The sequence below is a fragment of the Cricetulus griseus genome, chromosome 8 (assembly GCF_003668045.3).
Source record: "Cricetulus griseus strain 17A/GY chromosome 8, alternate assembly CriGri-PICRH-1.0, whole genome shotgun sequence".
Taxonomy (NCBI): Eukaryota; Metazoa; Chordata; class Mammalia; order Rodentia; family Cricetidae; genus Cricetulus; species Cricetulus griseus.
This window is the reverse complement of record NC_048601.1, coordinates 35,336,691-35,358,892: the sequence shown is the minus strand read 5'-3', so window position 1 is coordinate 35,358,892 and position 22,202 is coordinate 35,336,691.

The window sequence follows — 22,202 nt, the reverse complement described above, 5'->3', positions numbered from 1 at the left end:
TAAGCAAATCCCCCTTTCATCAACATTTCAGTACTCTGCCCTAGAGGAAAGGGATGAGAAGGAGATTCAGCTTAGGGCAGCGTGACTCAAGTCAAATTATGAGCCTCCTGACTCACCCAAATGCAGTTTTGCATCTAAATTAAGCATGGGGGTTGATATCACAGGAAGAATGGGATGAGGTTGGGAGTGATGAGTTGCTATTTGAATGTGGGAATCAAAGCCAGCTGTGTCTGTAGCTTCTGCATCATTTGTTACCTTCACCAAATCTCTGGCCTTTTAGTTTGAGGTGTGGCAGACATGAAACCTATTACAGAGAAGCTTTGGGTTATCCAGGTATCCATGGAACCACGCGACACTCATACAGTTGCACATCCAAATCCAGGTTTGGGAAAGCCATTATGTTTCTCTCAATTTTTAGGTAATAAATTTATCCAAGGCACAGTGATAAAAAGTCAGGTTTAAAAGGAAGGGAGGGGAGGGGGAGCCAGAATTGCTATTAATAGCCAGAAAGCACGGTTCAGCACTATTCTGGATCTTCAATTTTTGTGTCAACAAAAGCTATACAAGTAACCCACCATTCCTTAATCTTCTATTTGTCTGTCATGATCAACTGCTCAGACCAGAGTTAGGCTGATTGAGTTTGTGTCATGATGTCACTTGTTTCTGAAGCCATGTAATGGTAAAGTGTTGTCAGTTCTGTGTCTCAGTTTGCAAACCTGTAAAGTTAATGACAGTACCACTATCTTAGGTTATTATGAAGATTAAATAAGACAGTAGCTACAACAGACTTGAAAGGTTAGTGTCTAGCACAGCATGAGGACCCAGCACATTGTTTTTTTTTTTTTTCTTATTGATCAAGGGTTATAATGAACACTTCATGCCACATAATTTTATGGTGCCAAAATATAACAACAAAATACTCTTATCTGTGGAGCTTCTTGTCTAATGAGACACAATACCAAAGCCAAACCAATAAAAAAGAATGATTATATAACATACAAAACCTAAACAGAGACCAAAGGGGGAATCTCTTGCCTAATATGTTTCTAAAATATACACATATAATATGTTTTAAAGTGACCTCTACCCAATAATACATTTCATTATTGATATTTTAGTTATTTCTTTTTAAAATAAAAATAGTTTTAATTGCTTTGGAATTTAGTTTTTTTCTCTGGAAGTTAGATTTAACATTTTTCTCAACCAAATTGAGCTGGAAATAAGATTGCTTCTCTATTGAAGAGGATTTATCTCATGGTAACTCTCTCTCTCTCTCTCTCTCTCTCTCTCTCTCTCTCTCTCTCTCACACACACACACACACACACACTCAAAGAGAATAGGCATCCAAAGAAAAAGATCAGATGAGAATACATCTGACTAAGGCATTTGTGTACTGAAAAGGCAGCAACCAACCAAAAGGAATCCCATGTCTAAACTGACATTAAAAAAAAGAAAACCTAAAATAGCCAATGGGTACATGAAAATGTGCTTGATATATTACTAGGAAATGCAAATCAAAGCCCAAAGTAAGATAATCATGTTACTTTTATTAGAGTAACTATTACAACAAAGCTTAAAAATAAGTTTTATTAAGGACGTGGGAAAAGGAACCTTATCTGCTGTGGTTGAGGTATAATTTAGTGCAGCCATTATGGAAAACAATAAGGAAGATGTTACTCCACATTGCGACCACTGGGTAGAACCCCTGGAATTACATTCAGCCTAATAAAGATACCTGATGTTCATAAGCACAACACAAACACAAAATCCAAATGAAGGGACAGAGAAAAACATAATGTGAGATGTCTTGATTGTTCAGCTTTGCAGAAGGAAGAGAGAAAAACATGATGGTTCTGAGAAGGTGGGTGAACCTGTAAGTGAAATAACTGAAATAAGCCAGGGATAGACAATTACTGCAGTCCTCCCTTAAAGTGGAACCGCAAAAGTAGTAGAACTCACAGAAGCAGAGACTGTAATGATGCATTAAAGTGGGGGAAACTGAGGAGATGTTGGTTAAAATGTACAAAAGTTCTGAAGTGCTAATATAGACCATAGTGACTACACTTAACTATACAGATTTGAAATTTGAAAAAAAGAAACATAGGTTGATCGTGAAGGTGGGGTATTAATGAGTACACTAGACCCAAGATAAATGATAAATGGGTCTTTTATTGGGGAACAACTTACACAGATAATGGTAAAGAACCACCTCGGAGTTCCTGCTCCAGAAGATGCAGTCTCTGCCCCTCGGATGGCATCCAGCAACCCAACAGAGAGATCCCTCCTGCTTCTCTACCTTCTGGTCAAGTCCCCACCTGAAACCACACCCAAAGGGGTGTGGCCACTAGCACAAATTCACTGGCAAGGTGAGATGCTACTACATGATAGTAAATGTTCTCACCATGCACAAAGAAGTCTTCTATTGAGGGATGTCAAATTATATGTTTAGTTATCTCACTCATAGTAACGACCTTATAGTGTCTATAAATATCTCAAAGCATGGTAGTTTACATCACACATATATGTATATATATTCACAAACATGTATGTGTGAAAAAATGTGCTAGAAGAGAAACATCTGGAAAAACACTAGAGCTTGGGGAAAACTTGCTGAGGGTGGCTGAAGATAGCTCTGGAAGTAGAATGCTATGTTAGAAAAGGCAACCTATGTTTGCCAATGAATGAAGAAATGAATAAAGGAGAATGGTATCAGGGGATACCTGAGTTTTCAAATTTGAACTGGAGTCCTGTTGATGTTAAACAAAAGTTGATGTTTAAGAAATGGATACTGTTGGCTTTAAAAACACTAACATTGAAAAAAGTGTTCTCCTTTCCATCCTTTCTCACTGTTTTTTTTTTTTTTTAATGTTCCTTCTTCTTTTGGAGTCTATCTTTGTACTCTTTCTTCTTATGCCAACCTCCTGACATCTGTTAGGGACAGTGTATCCTCACCCTACCCTACCTTCTCCAGTTCTCAAGTGTTCACTGGGCCTAGTCCTGGCAGGGTGCAGAGCACAGCTTCCACCTTACTCCTCTAACTTGATTTATATATTAAGTTTTCTAAACAAGAATTCATTTGGAAAAATGATGCTCCAGTTCTAGAAAGGTTAATATTGTAGCCTCAGGGTGCTGATTCGTACCCATTTCTCATTTTTTTTAAAACACATCATGAATAGCAAAACAGATTTGAGTAAGGGCCCTTTTCAAATAAATTTATATTTGCGTATTTTTTATTTTTCATCATTACTTCTTTGAACCATTTCTCCTTTTTATTGTTACCTAGCAGTGATGCTGGTTGATGCCTTTTCTGCGTGGGAATGGGCTGGATAGATGTTTTGTTATCTTTCTCTGAACCACACAACTCAGGATAACACTTTTGAAGCTTCTTTTCATCAGGCATTACTGACTCATGTAATGAAGCTTTGTTACCTCCAGCGTGCCATAGTAATAATGTGTGCATTGGTATGCTTCTCACATTCCCTATGAAAGCAACGTTCCATATACAGGTTTACTCATGGTGTCCTCTGCTGGGAATGGGGGGGGGCAACTTGTTTGCTTTAGAGGAAATAGTCATAAAGAAGAGGAGGGAAGGATGAGTCAGCATTTGTTAGAAGAGGTAATTCTACCTTACTTTCTCTCATCAGTGTCATGGATGGTTTTGAGTGAAAGGGAGGGGATCTGAACACTGACATCCATTCATTAGTAAGAAGATGACTCTTACTCCTCTCTTAGTTATGCCAAATGGCTAAGTCTAAGAGGTGAGCCTGGGAAAGTAGATGGGAATATGCCAAAGAATTTTTAAAAGTTGTTTGTTAATAAAAAACACAAGGCAAAATAAGGTATATGTCTCTGCCATTCTGATGTTTCCTTGTTTCAAGTTTAGAAGTGTTATAATAATGTGTGTGTGTGTGTGTGTGTGTGTGTGTGTGTGTGTGTGTGTGTAGAGAAGAAAAAAAGCATTCTCAGGGGCCATCACCTTGTATTTTTTTTTTTTTGTGTGTGTGTGTATGACAGAGTGCCTCACTGGCCTGCAGCTTGCTGAGCAGGCTGGAGTGGCCAGTAAGCCTCAGAGATCTGCTTGACTCTACCTCCCTGTCACTGGGATTGCAAGCATGCCTGGATTTTCATGTACGTTCTAGGGATTTGAACTCAGGTCCTCATACTTGTGAAGTAAGTACTTTATGTCTTGAGCTTTCTCTCCAGCCCAGCCTAGAAGGTTTGTGAGTTTTACATATGTGTTATTACTAGACTTTTCCTGGCATATTCAGTCCTCACAAATTGTTCCTTCTCTGAGTCACATCACAATTGTCCATACTATTCTCACCTTTATCACTAATTTGTCACATTTCTGATAGGCCTTGTTCTTCTCCTGCTTTTAAATATATTTATAAAAATATGTGTGATCTAAATATATTCTGACAGATTCCATATTTTTAAAAAAGCTCCACATGGTAATATCTGAGACTTTAGCTCAAGCAACAAATTCCAAATGCAGATCAAACTTAGTGGATACAGAAGTTTGTTGAAGTAAAAAATTTAAAACAAAACCACAAATCACCCTGCCAACTAGGCAATCTTGTGCTCAGTCAACACAGTTGGCACAATACATTCAACAACATACAATGAGTCCGTGAAAGTGAAGACCATGAAGATTGTACAGCAACACAAACAAACCAGCATACAATCGTACCTGCAATCTGTGATTGCAACTGGGATAAAATGTGCTAGAGGAAAACTACTGGGAGGGAATATGCTAAGATCGAGAGTGATAGATTATGCAGCAGGAGTGTGCCTTGGCTGTCTAGCTCCCTTCCTCATTTCTCATTTGCTGAAAGTCTTTATTTGCAAGAAGAGGCCAGAAGTATGCTAATTATTCCTGTTAAAATTGCTGTATTACCCCTGTATGCATGTGAGGAAACCTGAGGCTTAGAGGGGTACAGTAACTTCGGTAAAGTCATACGTTCTGTAAGGAGCAGAGATGGAATTCAAAGGGGATTTCATATGTGTTTTAATTAGGAAAATAATGGAACTGGAACTAATCATATGTTCTGGATTTGAATGTCAGTGTTTCCATGAGCAAGTGACATGGCCTTGACCACCATCCCAGTCTATAAAGTGATGGGGGCTGATTATCCACTTAGCCTCCCCTGTTGAGAGTCTGTGGCATTCACATCTATTTTCTATTGTATCTCTTTTTCTGAAATAGTAAGGTCATTTTCAAGATTTGGATTAATGGTTTTCACTATAAGTTCTCATTTCTGACACTATGCATTTCAAATGGAAATTGCATATCTCACACAGAGAGAATATTTTTATCAAGAGGTAATGTGTTTACTGTGCAGATTGGAGGTGAGAGGTGTCAGCGAAGTTCAGATCTCTTAGTATTTGTTTGTTTAAGTCAAGGAAAAAGGAGCGTGTGAGAGGTGACGTGATTGATATGGAGCTCCAGAGTTCTGGCTGCTGCTTGAGTATGGCTCATCAATCCCAGAAAAGATTTTCCATTTAGCTAGGTGCAGAGCCTCATGGCAGACAGCTGCCTGCACAGCTGGGGCCTCAAACCCTCACTCATCATACAATATGTGCTAGAAATGGCTCTCAGCTGACAGTATTCATGCCCATCTGTTTTGATAATACTGTAGCCTCGTGAATACTGGTCAACTCCGTGATCTCATTTCTCTCTCCGACCTCTTTAATACACACAAAACTACAGCTAGGGAAGACTTAAGGCAACGTATTGACCAAGTCTGTTCATTTCACTGAATGAGAGCTCAGGTTTAAATGATGACATCCTGTCCAGCATTCACACAGCTATGGAGAAAAATGGTTGATGTTTTAGGATTAAAACCTTTGCCCATATATTGCTGGAATTTTCTAACAATGACCCAAATATTCCTCCCCAAATACTATCGCTATGATAAAACTCCATGACCAAGAAAGATTATAAGGGAGGATTTATTTTTCCTCACACCAGAGGGTTAGAGTCTATAATGGCAGAGCACAGCATAGCAGGAGGTGACAGGCATGGTGTCAGGGATAGGAAGCTGAGGAGTCACATCTTGAGCTACTAGTATGAAGCAGAGAGTGAATTATAAAGAGATGAGGCTTTCTAATCTCAGAAGCATGTCCATAGATATGACATAGTGAGCAGGGGATCATTTCCTAAATGTCCTCATACAGCACCACCAACTGGGGACCAAGTATTCAAATGCCCAAGAATATGGGGGGACATTTCTCATCCAAACCAACAAAACAATCTTGCTGAAAATGTGCTCTAAAAATAGGAAAAGCACTAGTAGAACACAGATTATCTCCAAAAAGTGTTTGGTGTCATCAAATCCTTTCAACATTTAGAAAAATGCAATTTACGACGGCTCAGAGTCGTCTGACACCAGAGATCTGGGCGCTGGACTGAATTCGGCAGTGGGATCTGACACACCGAGGCCGGTGGCAGCTCTGCCTCCATCTGCTGGCCCAGGCAGGCCGGCGGCTATTTCCGGTTCCCTTTGGTTGTCATTGCTCAGAGTCATCTGACACCAGTGATCTGTGCGCCGGACTGAATTCGGCGGCAGGATCCGACACACTGAGCACCTGGTGGCAGTTCTGACTCCATCTGCCAGCCCAGAGGGACCCAACACACCTGATCACTGCCGATGCCCCAGTAATGACAGCACCATCCACGAGAAGAGAACAGACATCAGAATATTGGATCTGTTTGCATCTACCAGAAGAGAACCTTGGTCCCATAACCACCAGGAGAACAAGAAACTCCTGCTACACCCATCAGAAGAAAGGATGAGAAGAGGACAAGGTAAAAGCACATTCAACAACAGAAAACTCAATATGACACCTCCGGAGACTAGGGTCCATACACCAGCAAGACCTGAACATCACAACACAGATGAACCAGAAGAGAATGACCTTAAAAACGTCTTCAGAAAAATGATAGAAGACCTCAAAGAGGACATGAGAAAATCCCTTAAAGAACTGGAAGAAAAATCAAACCAAAAAATACAAGATATCAACAAATCTCTCAAGGAAACAGATCAAGACCTAAAAACTGAAATAGAGACAATAAAGAAAGCACAATCTGAGGGAATGCTGGAAATAGAAAAGCTGGGTAAATGATCAGGAACTACAGATGTAAGCATAACCAACAGAATACAAGAGATGGAAGAGAGAATTTCAGGAGTTGAAGACACACTAGCAGAAATAGATTCATCAACCAAAGAAAATCTTAAGTCCAACAAATCCCTAACACAAAATATCCAAGAAATATGGGATACCGTGAAAAGACCAAACCTAAGAATAATAGGTATAGAAGAAGGTGAAGAAATTCAACTCAAAGGCGCAGAAAACACATTCAACAAAATCATAGAAGAAAACTTAACCACCATAAAGAAAGACATGCCAATGAAAATACAAGAAGCCTACAGAAAACCAAATAGACTGAACCAAAAAAAGTCTCCTTTCCACATAATAATCAAAACACCAAACATATAGAACAAAGAGAAAATATTAAGAGCAGCAAGGAAAAAATGTCAAGTAACCTATGAAGGCAAACCTATCAGAATCACACATGAATTTTCCAATGAAACTCTGAAAGCCAGAAGGTTCTGGATAGATATTCTACCTACACTAAGAGACCATGGATGCCAGCCCAGACTACTATACCCAGCAAAGCTTTCAATCATTATAGACGGAGAAAACAAGATATTCCATGACAAAACCAGATTCAAACAATACATATCACCAATCCAGCCCTACAGAAAGTTCTGGAAGGAAAACTGCAACCTAAGGGAGTTAACTACAACCAGAAAAATATAGGCAATAGATAACCTCACTTTACCAACAGCAAAAGGAAAAAGGGACGGAATCCCACACATAATCTCGCACCATCACCAAATCAAAAACAAACAAGAATGAACAATCAATGGTCATTAATATCCATCAACATTAATGGTCTTAACTCCCCTATAAAAAGACACAGATTAACAGAATGAATAAGAAGACAGAATCCTTCCTTCTGCTGCATACAAGAAACACACTTCAACTTCAAAGGCAGATGGTACCTAAGAATTAAAGGTTGGGGAAAGATCTTCCAAATTAAATGGACCCAAGAAACAAGCGGGGGTAGCAATCCTAATATCCAACAAATTGGACTTTAAACTAAAATCAATCAAAAGAGATGAAGAAGGTCACTTCCTACTCATCACAGGAGAAATCCATCAGGATGAAGCCTCAATTCTGAACATTTATGCACCAAATACAAAGGCATTCACATTTGTAAATGAAACATTACTCAAACTCAAGTCACACATATAACTGCACACATTTAAAGTGGGAGATTTCAACACCCCACTCTCACCACTGGACAGGAACACCAGACAGAAACTTAACAAAGAAACAACAGAACTAATAGAAGTTATGGCAAATTGGACTTAACAGATATCTATAAAACATTCCATCCAAATACAAAACAATTTACTTTCTTCTCAGTGCCACATGGAACCTTCTCTAAAATAGACCACATACTTGGCAACATAGCAAATCTCAACAGGTACAAAAAAATTGAAATAACCCCCTGTGTCTTATCAGACCACCATGCTTTAAAATTAGAATTCAACAACAGGAACTACAGAAAGCCTACAAATCATGGAAATTAAGTAACACCCAATTGCACAATTCATGGGTCCAGGAAGAAATAAAAAAAGAAATTAAAGTTTTCCTAGAATTCAATGAGAATTTGGATACAACATATCCAAACCTATGGGATTCTCTGAAAGGATTGATAAGAGGAAAGTTCATAGCACTAAATGCCCACATGAAGAAACAGGAGAATAATCACACTAGAGAATTAACAGCACAACTGAAAGCTTTAGAAAACAAAGAAGCCAATACACCCAGAGGAGTAGATGCCAGAAAATATCAAACTGAGGGCTGAAATCAATAAAATGGAATCTAGGAGAACAATACAAAGAATCAATATAACAAAGAGTTGGTTCTTTGAGAATATCAACAAAATAGACAAACCTTTATCCAAACTTATCAAATGGCAGAGAATGAACATGCAAATTAATAAAATCAGGAATGAAAAGGGGGACATAACAACAGACACAGAGGAAATCCAGAGAATCATCAGGTCATACTTCGAAAACTTATATTCCTCAAAATTCAAAAATCTAAAGGAAATGAACAATTTTCTGGACAGATTTCACTTACCAAAATTAAATCAAGAACAGATAAGCAAACCTATAACCCCTAATGAAATTGAAGCAGTCATCAGAAGTCTCCCAACCAAAATAAGCCCAGGGCCAGATGGCTTCATTGCAGAATTTTACCAGAAATTCAAAGTACAACTAATACCAATTCTCCTCAAAGTATTCTCACAATAGAAGCAGAAGGGCCATTACCAAACTCTTTTTTAGAGGCTTCAATAACCTTGATACCTGAGCCACACAAAGACACAACTAAGAAAGAGAACTACAGACCAATATCCCTCATGAACATTGATGCAAATATTCTCAATAAAATACTGGCAAATCGAATCCAAGAACACATCAGAGAAATCATCCATAATGATCAAGTAGGTTTCCTCCCAGGGATGCAAGGATGGTTCAACATACAAAAATCCATCAATGTAATCCACTATATAAATAGACTGAGGAAAAAAAAATCACATGATGATCTCACTAGATGCTGAAAAAGCCTTTGACAAAATCCAACACCCCTTCATGATAAAGGTCTTGGAGAAATCAGGGATAACAGGAACATACCTCAACATAATAAAAGTAATATACAGCAAGTTGACAGCCAACATCAAATTAAATGGAGAGAAACTCAATGCAATTCCTCTAAAATCAGGGACAAGACAAGGCTGTCCACTCTCTCAATACCTCTTCTATATCATCCTTGAAGTTCTAGCTAGAGCAATAAGACAACAAAAGGAGGTCAAGGGAATACAGATCGGAAAGGAAGAAGTCAAACTCTCACTATTTGCAGATGATATGATAGTCTACATAAGTGACCCAAAAAACTCTTCCAGGGAACTCCTACAGTTAATAAACACCTTCAGAAACATGGCAGTATACAAGATTAACTCAAAAAAATCTGTAGCCCTACTATATACGGATGACACATTGGTGGAGAAAGACATCAGAGAAACATCACCCTTTACAATTGCTACAAACCACATAAAATACCTTGGAGTAACACTAACCAAAAAAGTGAAAGACCTGTACTGTAAGAATTTTGAGTCTCTAAAAAAAGAAATTAAAGAAGATACCAGAACATGGAAAGATATCCCATGCTCTTGGATAGGCAGGATCAACACAGTAAAAATGTCAATCTTGCCAAAAGCAATCTACAGATTCATGCAATCCCCATCAAAATCCCAACACAATTCTTCACTGAAACAAAGAGAACATCTTCAACAAATGGTGCTGGCATAACTGGATGCAAACATGTTGAAGGCTACAGATAGACCCAAGCCTTTCGCCCTGCACAAAACTTAAGTCAAAATGGATCAAAGACCTCAACATAAACCCAGCCACACTGAACCTATTAGAAGATAAAGTGGGAAATACCCTTGAATTAATTGGTACAGGAGACTGCTTCCTGAACATAACACCAGTAGTACAGACACTGAGATCAACAATTAATAAATGGGACCTCTTGAAACTGAGAAGCTTCTGTAAGGCAAAGGACACAGTCAGCAAGACATAACAGCAGCCCACAGACTGGGAAAAGATATTTTTCAACCCCACATCTGACAGAGGGCTGATTTCCAAAATATAGAAAGAACTCAAGAAGCTAGTCTCCAAAACAGCCAACAATCCAATTAAAAAAAATGGGGCACAGAACTAAATAGACAAGTCTCAAAAGAGGAATCTAAAATGGCTGATAGACACATAAGAAAGTGTTCAACATCCTTAGCCATCAGGGAAATGCAAATCAAAACAACTCTGAGATACCATCTTACTCCTGTCAGAATGGCTAAAATCAAAAACACCAATGACAGTTTATGCTGGAGAGGATGTGGAGAAAGGGGAACACTTCTCCACTGCTGGTGGGAGTGCCATCTTGTACAGCCACTTTGGAAATCTGCATGGCGACTCCTCAAGAAAATGGGAATGAGTCTACCACAAGATCCAGCAATTCCACTCTTAGGCATATACCCAAAAGAAGCACATTCATACAACAAAGACATCTGTTCAACGATGTTCATAGCAGCACTATTTGTAATAGTCAGAAACTGGAAGCTGCCTAGATGCCCCTCAACTGAAGAATGGATAGAGAAAATGTGGTAATTTACATAATGGAGTACTACTCAGCAGAAAAAACAATGGAATCTTGAAATTCACAGGAAAATGGATGGAACTAGAAGAAACCATCCTGAGTGAGGTAACCCAGTCACAAAAAGACAAACATGATATGTACTCACTCATATGTGGATTTTAGACATAGAATAAGGGATTACCAGCCTACAGTCCACACTGCCAGAGAAACTAGTAAACAAGGATGACCCTAAAAGAGACAAACTTTGTACCCTGGAGAAAGGGAAAGGGTCACCATCCCCTGAGCAAATTGAGAACATGGGAAGAGGGGGGAGGAAGCTATGAGAGTGAGAAGGTAAGAAAAGGAAGGATGCAGAGGTTATGAGGGAGCAGAAAGGTTGAGTCAGGTGTAGATTAGAAGAAAGGATATGTGATAGGTAGGGTTTTAGTTGGGGGGTGGTCGGGGTGGAAGGGAGGGAGAAGGGAACTGGGATTGTCATGTAATTCAATCTTGTTTGTAATTCAAATAAAAAAAGTTAAAAAAACTGAAAAAACAGAAAAAGAAAAATGCAATTCACTCACTGAATCAGACACTAAGAGAGAGTCCATTTCTGGAAACTTAAAGGACAAAATCTTATACCTTCATTCTTTCTTCCTGTCCTTTCCCCTCTTCCCTTTCATGCCCTGCTTCCTATTACTCTCCCATTTTCACTTCATCGCATTTTTGAGAAAGGATCTCTCTTTACACCTCAGGCTGTATTCTTGTTTCTATGTCCTTAAAGTTGAGATTACAGGCATGGACTGATATACATTCACAGCCAGATCTGTATCTTCATCCTTCATCTTTTTCTTTCTCATTCTGTCTTCCCTCAAGTCTTTTCTTTCATAATCTCCTCCTTTCTTATTATTGCCACGTTCTTTCTCTTCTCATTGTCCTCTTGTTTGTGTTAGACTTTATTTGGGGTGGGAGAATCACACTTTTTGCTTGTAGATTGTATTAAAAATGGATCCCACTTGTAAATTGTCATGACACTGTGTGCTAGGCCATTAAACATCACCCACAAAGCAACATGAGCCCCTGTACATCATCATCAAAACCTCCAAATAGATACTGAACCTCAGTATATATACTGAACCTCAGTATATCATCCTCAATGAAGAATGGGCTAAAATGTGTTATCATTGATTAATAGATTCATGTTTGTTACTGTGTAATCAGCATTTGTTCTTTTGACACCTCATTGACTTTCCACAATATTTTTCCTACAGGAATAACTATCCCCAGTGGATAGGTAAAGATATGTCTTAGAGAAGTTAAACTGTAGCCTGTTGTAACGTTTGCAGGGATCACAGCTAAACTCAGTTTCCAGCCTCATGTCTCTGTTTTGATATAGACTATGTAAATGTTATCTGGAGTTCTTATTAAACTCCTTATTGCTATTCACTAGACCCAGAGTAGAGCCATCAATTTTGGAGTTCTTACAAGCACAGAGTCCTGCCAGTGGGTTATGAATATCTTTTTAACATAGCATGAAGGTTCTTACCTTGGAACCTAAAATCTGTGGGTGATAACTGGCTTCTCCCAGATGTTGAGCATTATGTTTTTGTTGAGAAAGTTGGTTAGAGCCGTACCTATACTTAAGCATGTATAGGAAATCCATGGGGCACGACCAATGCATGATTTGATGTGATATTACATGGTAATTGAAGGAAGAAAAGTTGGTGATTACCTAAGGATTCCTGTACATGGGTATAGGGAATATTGAATGAGAAAGATTGGGGCGATCAGTTTGTTTGTCTCTGTTAAGAAACAGGATTTTAAACAAAAAACTCCAAAGTCATTATTTTAGATTCAGTTTTATCCATCCAGACATTCCTGTAGGAGGAGTGGCTATTTGTTAAATGCCAGAACTCAGGAATGCCAGGCCTCCTCCCTTGACAAACATGGACAGAATGCTAGAGGAAATGTCAGGGTCTTAACCTGTGGTACAGGTTTTATAAAATAGAAGAAGGGAGAAAATATGATGTCCTACCAGATTCAGAGAAGCTGACATGTCCTTTGTGAACTAACATCGTCATCAGGCATGAAAGTAGAAGCCAGAATATGTCAGTATAAGCCTGGCTTGTGAAACAGCTTGGAGACTTAGTTTCCTTGCCACCAGAGGACATTGTGACATTTTGGAGACAAGCCTGCAATAAAGAGAGCACAGATCCCTGGGGAATGCTTTTAGAAGAAGGAAAATTATTTTGAGATTTCTTCTATTTTTAAACCATATTTACAGAGGCAGTGTGGGTATGTAATAATAGGCAGTGATTTTTGAGATTGATATTTCCTTGGTAATCAAAAGATGAGTCAGGCTGGATTTTTGCACCCTGTTGGCCAGGCCTTTGAGGGTGGAACTCTTTGAGGATGGATTCTAAGTTAATGGCTTTCCTTTTCTCTATGAAGATGAATCCTTACTGAACAATAGAGGTTAGCGTGGTGGTGGGGGGGGCAGACATTTTCTCAGGAAGATGGTGTTTTCTATTTAATTTACATGATGAAGTAAACACTATAAGATGAAAAGAAATTAACCAGATGTTTATTTTTATCGATAAATCCTGAACGTGCCAAGAATGTGTGTTGTGGAATAATCCTTTTGTACATTATGAAGACACATTGTTCTCATTGTTAATAAAAATTTGACTGGCTAATAATGGCTGGGCAGGATTTTGGGGCCTGAGATAATGCTGAGGAGAGGGGCAGATTTGCAGGAGATACCATTAAAGAAGGATCAAGTAGGATGAGAAGTAAGAATTCATCTTCTTACCAGTCCCAGTTTCCTTCCTGTCTTCCTACCCCCCACTTCCACTCCTCAAGGAGGGTGAGGCCTCTCATGGAAGTCATCAAAGTCTGTTGAATCATTTGGGGCAGTGCCTAGGCCCTCCCTTGTGTATCTATCTAGGCTGAGAGAGTATCTCTCCATAGGGAATGGACTCCCAAAGCCCATTTGTGCACTAGGAATAAATACTGGTTCCACTGCCAGAGGCCCCATAGAACGCCCAAACCTCCTAGCTGATACCCATGTTCAGGGGGCCTGATTCAGTCTTATGCTGGTCCCCCAGTTGTCAGCTCTTTCTTAATTATTTACCCATTTCTGTTAATCTGTGTTATCTCTATGTGGCCTTCGCTTACCGTAATGCCTGGGGATTACGGTAATGCCTCCCTGGCGGCTATACGGGGACTCTCTGACTTCACCTATTGCCTTTCTCTACCCCTGTTCAGATTTCCCGCCTGGCTAATTCCTTCCTGTCCATTGGCTGAAACAGTTTACTCACCAACCAATGGGAAAAAAAAAAACATATTCACAGCAAACAGAAGGCCACCCCCCATCATAACAGCTAGCAAAAGAACAAGTCTAAGCTATCGACTGAGCATTTGTAATTGAACTCCATTTTGTCATCTGAGACACTGAGAATAGGCTGAGTCAAAAGATGACAAAGTTGCTATCATCCCTAAAGGCCAGCTTTGAATCTCCAAAAACCTTACATACCTTACCTGTTCCTTTGAGTATCATAAGCACATAAATTTATTTAAATCTGGCTTGGAGAGATATCCCAGCAGTTAAAAGCACTTGTTGGGCTTCCAGAGGAGCAGTGTTTTTTTTTTTTGTTTTTTGTTTTTTGTTTTTTTCTAGTATCTATGTTAGGTAGTTTACAACCACCTACAACTGTAAGTGCAATTCTTTTTCTAGTGTGTCTACTGCCTTCTTCTGACTTCCCTGGGCATCACACACACACACACACACACACACACACACACACACACACACACACAAATTAAAAATTACAACAAAAACCTTTACCAAATGATTTAAATATTCCTTGTTTAATTAGAAAGAATTCAAAGTGCAGCTGTTGTTTTTCTAGTATGATAGGCTGTTTGTATATAAGAACCTGGTTTGTGAGTTACTATCTTCATCATAATTCATGTCAAGAGGTTTAATTGAGAGAAAAAAGCTTACATAGAAATATTTCAGTATAGCCACTTGCTGCAAGTTTTCTGGCCATGTTAATAATTGACTTCAACCTTGGTTGGTTTCAAATGGACAGCTGTATATGAATATTAATTTTTATTTGAGAGTTTTTTAAAGATAGATTTTCTTCAGTAGTTTTGTTTTTACAACACAATCAAAGACATTAGTACTTCTGACAAAGAAGCAATTAAATGTGCCACTTCTCAGTCTATAAAGTAATATGCAGGTTTTTCATTTATATTATGTCTTTATTCTTGTCTAGGTTTATATAACCTTTGAACTGCTTTAAAATAAATATCCTTAAAATATCATCTTTATTCACCTAAAGAGCATTGATCAAGCACCAAGTAGTGGAAAATGTCCATTACTTTGACTTAAATCAATTCCAATCAAGCTAAATAAAATTCTTCTGACTTTATTGATCCTACTGGCTTTTTTGCTTTGATTGTTTCTATCCTTAGGTGTCACAGATAGTTTTCCCTTTCTTAGGGTTGGATAAGGAGAACTGAATGCAGGATTGTAACAATTGTATTTGTTACATTTTATGAAAATATTTTTGGATTTGATCTTATTATAAAAGTGGGATCAAATAAAAACAAATAAGGGTTTCAGTAGGCTATCCAGAACTTCTTGGACTTTTCCTCCACAATGTAAGTCCTGTTTCCATATGGACCTCAGGGAGTTTTTGAACTCTTGAGAATTTTAGCTCTCTCACATACAAAATGGACATAATCCTTCACCGTGTAAATATAAGGTATTCATGGTCAAGGGATCTAGGCAAAGTTTATATCCTATGTTGGTGTGAATATTTTTCATACTCCTGAGTAAATTTCCCAGAAGTTGAGACATATTCATGCTTATGAAACCAAAATAACCTTGGAAGATGTTCGATGTGCAATCAAATCATGATATGCAGATTTCAAAACATGGCTTCATTTTACATGGGATTATTTCCTTTGATTTTTGTTGATTAAAATTGTGGTCATTTCAGGTGCCCCCCTTAAAGCCCTGAAAGACTCAACACTGAATCTTTGGCTCACATTTTTATTTTCTCATTGTTTTTAAATTTGAGTATTTGACACTTAAATACACTATATTTACATCATTTCCCCCCTCTCCTCTCCAACTCCTCCCATATGCCTTCAACTTCTTTCTCTTAAGTTTATGACCACTTCTTTATTTATTTTAGTCCTGTGTGACACACAAACTATTACATTCAACTAGTGTTGCTTTTAGTTGTATATGTTTAGGACTGACCACTTAAGAATAATGTCTCATCGCTAAAAATGTAACAAAACATACAAATAGCCAAGGAAAGCCAAAGCCGTTCATTTATGGGTTGGGGGCTTTTCTACCATCCATGTTGGCATGTGACATGTTGACATGTGTAGTCTTTGCAGGTCCAACGCTTGTAACCACATTGTTGAGTGTACATGGGAAAAATATCCCTATCCTGCCCAAAGAAACAATTAGGTTGCAGCCATCCTGGTCTTCACACTCTTTGTATACTCTCTTTGCTCTCTCTGCCTGAACCTTAGGTATAGAGATTGTTTTATAGATATCCTATTTAGGATCGACATGCCATAGTCACTTGTTCTCTGCACTTTGACCAATTGTAGATGTCTTTATTAGTCTTTTGGCATCAAAAAGAATCTTCCTTGGTGAGCTGGCTTTTATCCTTATATTTTTTAGATATTAGCCTTATGCCCCACTGTGCAGGTATAGTTAATGTAACTCATGATTCTTAACTTTCCAAGTTAGTTTGATTCCTGTTCTTCATTTTTTTTTCTATACAGGATTGTAGATCTTTCTAGTCTGACTTCATATACCGTCTTGTTAGAGTGTGTGGACAACCTACTATCTGATATGTGATTACCAAAGAAACAGCAGGTAAGTAGAACTGCATTTTTTAGTATCATTGGCATCAGACAGAAATGTAAGTCAGGTTCTGCTCAATGGAATATGAGTGGCGGTAGTGTGCATAGTTTCTTGAGGAGATTAAGAGACAATTGTTCATTCTTTGTGGTCTAACTTCGTTTGACATCTGAATGGAAAAGATTTAACAGTTAGAGGGAGGAGGGTAAGCCCATTAAACAACAACAACAAATAAGTTGACCTGGAGGTAACTGTTATTTGTAGATGGTCAAGTTAAAGACCATAGAGCCCCTATTTCTATTCTGTGTAGACACCAAGGCTTCAGGGTTTGTCTGCCAACATTATCTCCAATCAGAAAAAATGCTATTCATAATTTCTATCTTTAGTCCCAGCTCTGCTTTTCAGCATGATATCATGCTAAGAATTAGGGATTTTTTCTGAAGTTAGAGGAAATCTGATCCTTCCTAGTAACTTAGAATACTAGTAAAGGAGACATAAAAGGGTCTTGGATAATTAGGACTTGGAGGGAATTGTTGAGTGGACTAGTAGACCAAAAGGAGTTAAATAGATAAGACAGAATTTTTATCAGTTGCCAGAATTTACTGGGCTAGTTCATTTCCACTTTATTTAATGAGGAGAGGCTGAAAGGACTCAACACTGATTTAATGCCTAGAAACAAGTTTGGGTTTTCTGCTTCCCAGAGACTTGCTGTTTTTGTAGAAAATCTGTTGGACTGTTTTTGACTTTTGAGGGGTAGATGGATAGGAATTTAGTTGACCTGAGCGAACACTGTGTAGGTAGGAAAGAGTGAGACATATAATTATGTAATAGAGAGAAGATCAGGATTCTGGATCCAGCCATTCCCTCTTGCCCCTATTATGCTGCTTAGCTCACTTAATGTTTCTCAATTTTCTTGACTCTAGAGACTGTGCCACTGCTTTCCTTGTAGTAACAGTATTGTAACAAAGACCTGCTGGAACTCAGAATACTGTGTCAAATGAGAACTATTTTATCAACATCTTTATTTGATTTTAAACAAAATTGGTATGTTACTAAGCTTATTCTCTTTGGGGTTCCTAACATTAAATTGTATTGAACATGTAGGGTTCAGGAAACAATGCTTTTCTGACAGAAAATATGTTATAATTACTCTGTATTTCTTTTTTCTCTCCCATTATACAGTGAGCATTCTCCTATACGTTATTTGCAAAAACATGATTTTTGAGTGACTGCTGTGATCAATATTTAATAAACACATTTAGAGCCTACGTATCCTGTTGTGAGCATCTTTTCATTGTTGTCAGTGGGTATTCATTTTTTTTCAAGATGCTAATATTGAAGCAATATATTACTGTGGTTCTCTTAGGCTAATGTATCCAGAGCCTGTAGCACGTTCTCTTCGTCAATGACAAGGGTGGAAAATTGTGGACCTTTTCAGGTGAATTATATTTCTGGAAATAGACAAAAGTCATTCTTGGTCAAATTGTTGAATATGAAAAATGATTTGGGTTGATGAAAACGTGAAGAGTCTAATGTTGCCTAGATTTTAAAAATGATTCTGATTCTAGAAAGGAAAAAAAGAAGACATTATGTTGGGACAAGTGAGGAGTGCTTGACAAGGTGACTATTTGAAAATGACTTGTTTGAGTGCATAGCTTTCACAATTTTATATCATATTTCAGGACAGCAGAAAACACTCAATTTTAAGGAACTCATTTCTTGGTTCAATATTCACAACTTTTCTCTGAAAATATGAACCCTTGGACTCCCTCCACCTTACTAAAAACCTTTGAAGTAACTATTATGAGTAGAATATAGAAAAATCATTGTCTGTGGCATCTTATACTAGACAGACTTAGGGAACTATAGAATTATGACTGCCAGGAAGAAATACTGTATTTGTATTCTTTGATATTTGGTCATACAATAACATCAAAGAATTAGTAAAACCTTCTTTTCTGAGAGATTAAAACTTACTGTATAACAGTCATCATAAATTTTAAGTGTTTGGGCAAAATTATTTCCCTCCTGGATATTCAGTGCTACCTTCATAGGCAGTATTTTAATTATATTCCTTTAACGCTTTATAATTCACAAACAAGTTTTGTATCTCAGGTTATTTTTTAAATATTTATTTTATTATTTTTTTGAGAATTTCACGATTCCTGTATTACATCATTTTTAAACCTTTCTTTTTCCCTTCAACTTCTCTCATGTCTTCTCTACTCCCTCTTAACTTCATGACTACTTTTTAAAATTTTATTGTCACACACACAAACATACACGCAAGCACGCACAAATATAATCTGCCGAGTCTATCTGTATTGTTCATATATAAATACATGTTTATATTTATACCCACATTCATATTTAGGGATGACCACTTGGAATTGGATAAACTATCATGGAGTACATAAAGTAATTCAAGTACTAAGTGAATGTGTACTATTTGGCATGGGCATTGCCATGTCAAAAATATTAATGCCTCAGACATATGAATGTGGCATACATACATAGCCTTTTCCAGGTAAGGCTACAAGGGGTGGCAAAGCCTTCCTCTGGTCTGCATGCAGATGTTGATAGTGTATGCATAAAATGTCCATTGTAGTTCCTCCCCCATGATGTTTTTTTGGCCTGATCACAGCTCTTGTATAGAGATTGCTCCTATTAAGATTGGCTAAACCTGATTCCTTGTTCAGCTGCATAAAATAACTCTGTTTTCTTTTTATCTGTGTGGAATGATCCTGCCTGTCTGTTCAACTGTAAATAGTACACACACTGAGCCCCCAGGTCTTTGTGGATTTCCTATCAGAGATGCCAGACCTCATGATCTCAGCTTCTCTGTATGTGACTGTGTGTCTGTATGCTTATCATCTCCTCATTGCTTCAAGTTAGTGTCCAGAGTCCTAGCCACACAAGAAGACAGCAAGGGAGCTCATCCCTGCATAAGACTGAACGATGGATCCTTCCTCTTTTAGCAGCTCTTAATTGCCAGTAGCTCTTCATCTAGGGGGATGGCCTTGTTGGGAGGTCAAGTGGTATTGTTATTGTCAGGGCCTACTTAGGCGACGAGATTATTAAGATTTCATGGGCGCAATTCTCTGTCATCTGCAGCAGACACTGTCTTGAAGTAGATATCATTGTCCTCTGGATCTTAGACATTTTCTATTCCATCTTCCACAGTACTTCCTGATGCTTAGTGTAGGAATTGTGTTGTAGATGTATCAACGGGGGATGGGTGCACTAAAGTTAGCTGTTCTGAGTTTTGACCAGTTGTGGATTTCTCTTATCTCTGCTTACTACAAAAAGAAGTATCTTTGAAGAAGGTTAAGAGCTATGCTTATGTGTAGATATAAGGGTAGGTCTTTAGAATGCAGGTGGCAATTATATTGGTCTAGAAATGTACCCCTGTTGGCTAGTTTTATGTAAATTTGACACAAACTTAAGTCATCTGGGAGGAGGGAAAACCACAACAGAGAAAAAGCCTCCAGATCAGGTTGTAAGCAGACAACCCTGTGGGACATTTTCTTAATTAGTGATTGCTGAGCAGGGTCCAGCCAATTGTGGGTGGTGCCTCTCCTGGACTGATGGTTCTAATTTCTGTAAGAAATCAGGCTGAGCAAGCTAGGAGGAGCAAGTCAGTAAGCTGCATATTCCCATGGCATCTGCATCAGCTCCTGCCTGCTAGTTCCTGTTCTGTTTGAGTTCCTGTCCTGACTTCTTTCGATGATGAACAATGATGGTGAAATGTAAGCCAAATAAGCTCTTTCTTCCCCAAGTTGTTTTGGTCATAGTATTTCATCACAGCGATAGTAACTCTTACTAAGACAGTGGCAGTAGTAGGTTCTTCTTTAGGGTATGTGACTTCATCAGGAACAGTAGTTAGCTAGGTTTACAGTACTAGGCTCAAACTCCTGCTAGTGAGGGGGACATAAGTCCAATAAGGTTATATCTGAGATAGAAGTACCGCTATATGCTAAGTGTGCTAGGTTATCTCTAATTTTCAGATTAAATAGCCTGTGTTTAAACTATTTTGAGACTTCCTTTGGGTCTCTGCAACAGTGATTGATGTAGGAAATTAAACACTGGCCATCCTAGGGCACTGAGAGAAGCCTGTAGAATATTTCTCTTTAATATTGTTTTGAAATGTGAATTTTTAGAGTCACTGATTTTATGTAAGTGGCTTCTCCACATCCAAAATTAAAACATTACCAATTGATACTATTGATTATTTGGTGGGTAACATTATCTAAATTTAAGCTCTTAGTCTTGGTAACCAAAAGAGAGAATTTACTTAATCTTTTCCATTGCTTGATTTACTTGAGAGCTAACAGTCTGGTTGATGTTTAAAATTCACTGACTTCCCCCTGTCCAAGATGGGGATATTTTTCTTCTATCGCAAAGTAAGACTAGTTTACTTTTCCACCAAAAATTTCATGGACAAATTTAAAGAAGATCCCTTAAAATGACATCTGCGTGGCATCTATTATGCCTGAAGTAGAAACAAAATTCCTCCCTGTCACCAGCCCATGTTTCAGTTTGTGAGATTGCTAGTTAACACTTCAGATTGTAAGTCAGGGAGGTCTTTTAGTCTACCTCCAAATCTTTTGACTTGTCATTACTTTTTATTCTGCAAACACACACAGCCCGTTCATTTCGTGGCCATGTAACACATTTTGAGGTAGTGGAAATGGAATAGTGTATAATGTCCCTCATGATAGACCACTATTTTCTTTCAGGAACTGGGAGCTTTTCTTGTTGAGAGATAAATTCAAGTGCAGTGGAAATGTCCACGCTCCCTGCTTTGTAATCTGGTGGCAGCTGTGTTCGATTCACAGAGCCATGCTGTTTAGAGAATGGCAAGAGAAAATTTTCTTCACCTTGCACGATTGTTTTGTAAGCACCCCTTTTCTAAAGGGGGCCGCAACTATATCCACAATGCTTGCATAAAGTATGCATTATAAACAGATAAATCAAGAGTCTGGTATTAGTTAAATGTTATAGTGGATACAAGATTGTTATAGATAAACATTTCAT